Source organism: Macaca mulatta, chromosome X, assembly GCF_049350105.2.
Source record: "Macaca mulatta isolate MMU2019108-1 chromosome X, T2T-MMU8v2.0, whole genome shotgun sequence".
Taxonomy (NCBI): Eukaryota; Metazoa; Chordata; class Mammalia; order Primates; family Cercopithecidae; genus Macaca; species Macaca mulatta.
The window spans coordinates 26,524,769-26,529,636 of NC_133426.1; the positions used below are offsets into that span (position 1 = coordinate 26,524,769).

Below are 4,868 nucleotides of genomic sequence, written 5' to 3' on the forward strand. Positions count from 1 at the left end.
ATAGAAAACATTTAAGTTCTGGAAGTAAACCCAAAGAATGTCTATTTAATGAACATATATAATGTGCAACTTAGTGATTGGGGCATGGCATGAATGACACTAATATACATAGTACTTGTCTACTCAAATAAGTTTTGAGATAGTTTTTCAGATAAAATGAAAAACTTACACAAAATTTAGGATAATATAATGGAAGATGCAGGGAACTCAGACCAAATAACACAAAACATTATATAATAAATTAATAAACAGTATATTAAGTTAGTTTAAAAAATAATTAACTATAGAGAAATAAACCAGTAACTCTAGTTTCCCTTCCAGTAATGGTCGAATAGCTTCTTTCAGAATAACTTTCTTGCAGAAAAAGTATTATAAATTCTGGTGCAAAGACTACTTGAAGGCACTATAGAACGGCCAAAATTGAATAAAAACTGGAGGAAAGTGAAGGACTTTGGGTAAAATTCCTGGGTAATTTCTTCTTGCTTGAGGGCAAACCCCTATTTTGGTGAGGCTTCTGGAACTAAAGAATACTTATGTTGGTTACTGGCTTCAGGAGTGAGAAGACAGAGTTTGGGTTCCAAAATAGCTGAAATATGATGGAGGAAATTCTGAAAGGAGTGAGCCACATAAGGACGAGTCCCCAGATATATATACAAATTCTGCCTACATTCCTCAACAGCCCCTGAATTTGGCAAGAGTTGGGGAAAATAAAACATCTGTAAGGCTGAAAGAATTGAATAGTTTCAGCTGCCATCTGTCATGGAGGTGGGAGTTGAGGGACTTAGTATGGGCAGGTATCAAGTTGGGATTTAATTCGTTCAAATTAGCTTGCAGCTATGACAAAAAGTAAGAGAGAGAGAGAGAGATCAGAATCCAGAATCTACATCTCATTTACAATGTGCACACGATAACAAAATTTTGCTAATTATGTGTGGAAACAGAGAAATGTGACTCATACTCAAGAGCAAAAGCCCTACATGTACCAAAAAGCTACAGCTTACATTATATGTAATGAGGAAATATTGGATGCTTTTCCCCTGTGGTTGAGAAGAAGGCAGAGTCAGCTCTCTATTCAGTTTGCACCAAAGTTACTAAGTAGTGGAGAACAAAAAATGAAGGCATAAAAACTAGAAGAGAATGAAACTGTATTTATTCACAGATTACCTGAATATTTTTGTAGAAAACTGTAAGGAATACATTTTAAAAGTGTTACCAAAAAAAGTGATTTCAGCAAGAACACAGGATACAGGATTGATATGAAAATATGACTTATACTTTTATACAGTCGTAATGAAAAACTGAAAAAAATCCATTTACAACATAGAAATACTTAAAATGCTGATAATTTTATAGAAGATATTTAAAACTCTTCCATTAAAACAACAAAACATGAGAAAAATTAATGAAGACTTGAATAGATGAAGATAGATGTCATGTCTATGGGACTGGAAAATTCAATAGTGTCAAATTGTCAATTCTCTCCAGTTGATATATAGATTAATTTCAATCTATATAATAATCACAGCAGGGTATATTTTGTAGAAATTAACATTTTGAAATATAAAATATATATAGGGTTGTAAGAGGACTTAGAATTACTTAAAAAAATGGAAAATATAATTTCATTGGGGGATTTTATACTACTTGACTTTAAGACCATATAAAGTTATGGTAATCATGGCATAATGATAGACAATAGTTCAATGGAATAGAATAAGTAATGCATATATATATACCCTCACTTAGACAATTGATTTTTTGACCTAGTCATGCACATGGGCATTTGTGCACATGCACACACACATACACACATCAGTAGGAAAGTATAATCAACAGATGATGCTGGAATAACTAGGACATGGAAAATCCATAAACCCTTACTGTTACCTCACAATCTCCACAAAAATTGACATAATGGGAGTTATATACCTGAATATAAAAAAGCCAGACATGTCTCTTTTTCTCGCTGGAACCATGGAGGGTGTAGAATAGAAGAAGAAGGTTCCTGCTGTGCCAGAAACCCTTAAGAAAAAGCGAAGACATTTCACAGAGCTGAAGATCAAGCGCCTGAGAAAGAAGTTTGCCCAAAAGATGCTTCGAAAGGCAAGGAGGAAGCTTATCTATGAAAAAGTGAAGCACTATCACAAGGAATATAGGCAGATGTACAGAACTGAAATTCAAATGACAAGGATGGCAAGAAAAGCTGGCAACTTCTATGTACCTGCTGAACCCAAATTGGCGTTTGTCATCAGGATCAGAGGTATCAATGGTGTGAGCCCAAAGGTCCGAAAGGTGTTGCAGCTTCTTCGCCTTAGTCAAATCTTCAATGGAACCTTTGTGAAGCTCAACAAGGTTTCAGTTAACATGCTGAGGATTGTAGAGCCATATATTGCATGGGGGTACCCAAATCTGATGTCAGTAAATGAGTTAATCTACAAGCGTGGTTATGGTAAAATCAGTAAGAAGCGAATTGCTTTGACAGATAACGTTTTGATTGCTCGATCTCTTGGTAAATATGGCATCATCTGCATGGATGATCTGATTAACGAGATCTATACTGTTGGAAAATGCTTCAAAGAAGCAAATAACTTCCTGTGGTCCTTCAAATTATCTTCTCCACGAGGCAGAATGAAGAAAAAGACCACCCATTTTGTAGAAGATGGCGATGCTGGCAACAGGGAGGATGAGATCAACAGGCTTATTAAAAGAATGAACTAAGGTGTCTACCATGATTATTTTTCTAAGCTGGCCGGTTAATAAACAGTACCTGCTCTCAAAATGAAAAAGAAAAAAGCCAGACATATAAAACTTCGTGAAGAAAACGTATAATATCTTTACTAACTTGAAGTAGGCAAAAATTTCTTAGCACGACATGAAACAATTACCATCACAGACAAAAATTATACCTTAGATGTTATCAAAATGGAAACATTTTCACATCAAGAGATACAATTAAGAAAATTAATTCATAAACCACAGGCCTGGAGACATTATGTGCAAATTATGTATGTGACAAAGCATTGGTATGCAGAATATACAAATTCACTAACTCAGCAAAGTAATTATATACAATAGGCAAAAGTATTGAACAGGGACATTATAATGTAGCCATACATGAATAATGGTTACAGTGAAAAAGACTGACATCACCAAATATTGAAGAGGATAGAGAGCAACTGAAAGAAATCAAATGCAATGTTTTTTCTTTTGTTTTGTTTTTAAAATGGCACAACCATTTTTAAAACTGTGTGAAAGTTTCTAATGAAGTTAAACATATGCATATCCTATGATGAAGTAATTCAATTTCTAGGTATTTATCCAAAAGAAAAATCTTTTAATTCCCATTAAAACATTTGTACAGGAATGTTAATCGCAGTTTTATTCACAATAGCAAAAACTGGATGTAATTCAAGTATCTGTTAAGAGAATGAATAAACAGGTTATGGTGTATTATATAAAGGTACACTACTCAACAAGAAAAAGGACTAAACTACAGATACATTTAACATCATAAACATTACAATCACCAAAAGAATCTGGACACAAAATAGTATATAGTATATGATTTTTTATATGAAGTTCTAGAGCAGAAAACATTAACTTATTAGGAAACAAATTAGTAAAGTGGTTATTAGGGTTCTGAGGAGTTGACAGGAAAGGAGGAGGAGGAAAATCTGTGGGGAGATGGAAATATTGTACATCTTGATGGAGGTGTGGGTTTCACCAGTGTATGCATGTGTATGTATTTGTCAAAACTCATCAAATCTCACAGTTAAGATCTTTATATTTTAGGGCATGTAAATTTCAACACACACACAGAATTATAAAAAATAATACACTCAATTTGGGAATCTTACTTTTCACAGTCGTATGGGTTAGCAAATCTGAAACTATTTTACGTGTTTCTAGGCTTGAGAAAATAGATTAGTATATTGAGGATAATAGAAGCATATGCATTTTTCCACAGAGGTTGTATTAATGTACACTCACACCAATAGCATATAACAGTTATTGTTGTTCAACATCCTCATCAAAACCAGATACTTTATGCCTTTTTATTCTAGAAGCAAGCTGAATTTTAGTCCTCACTGCACATTTGGTCAGGAGTCTTTGTGTAAGACACTGTTTGCAGAGAATAGCTCTTAGAACAGCTGACTAGAATGTTCCAGCATATAAGGGATAAGTAAAAGAAAAATCAATATGTTTGAATGAGAAAGAGCTACCAATAGAGCAGAAAGACAAATAGGAAGAGCAGTATCATGGAGGCAAATGGAAAAGAACTAAAGGAAAGACTGATGAACAGTATTGAAGTTAGAAGTCTCACAAAAATAAAAACAATAAAGTGTTCATTTGATTTGGTGTTTAGGAAGTAACTGGTGTCATTAGTGAGACAAGAGTGACTGATTTAGAGTGTGTGGGGAGATGGATAAGGGTTTGGTGTAAGCTGGTTGCTATGAATTGAAGAAATAATGAAATATGTGAATATAAGCTTAAATACAAAGGACAGTTAGACCATAATTGAGAGAGGGATTTTATACCAAAATATTTTTTAAATGGATGTGTTCACTTGTTCATATAAAGATAAAGAGCCAAAAAAAGGAGTAGGGATTTTGAAAGAGTTAAATAGAATTTAAAAATTTCTGTGGATGATTGGAATATATAGGGTCTAGATAACAGTTTGGAGATAAGAATAAGAGGGCCCAAGGCAAACTTAGGATCACTACCATTTATTTGGTGCTTATTTAATGTTTCGGGCACTATTCTATCTCATTTGTAAGCCTGAAAACGGTGTTATGAAAGAGTACTGTTTCATCATCACATAGCTAAGAAAACCAAAACACAGAGTCATAAAGTAACCTGTATGAATT

The 4,868-nt window shown here is 33.8% G+C and overlaps 1 pseudogene; it reads left to right on the forward strand.

Moving 5' to 3' along the window:
- The first annotated feature begins 1,972 nt into the window (after positions 1 to 1,972).
- LOC701493 (large ribosomal subunit protein uL30 pseudogene) lies at positions 1,973 to 2,718 on the forward strand (annotated as a pseudogene).
- The last annotated feature ends 2,150 nt before the right edge of the window (positions 2,719 to 4,868 follow it).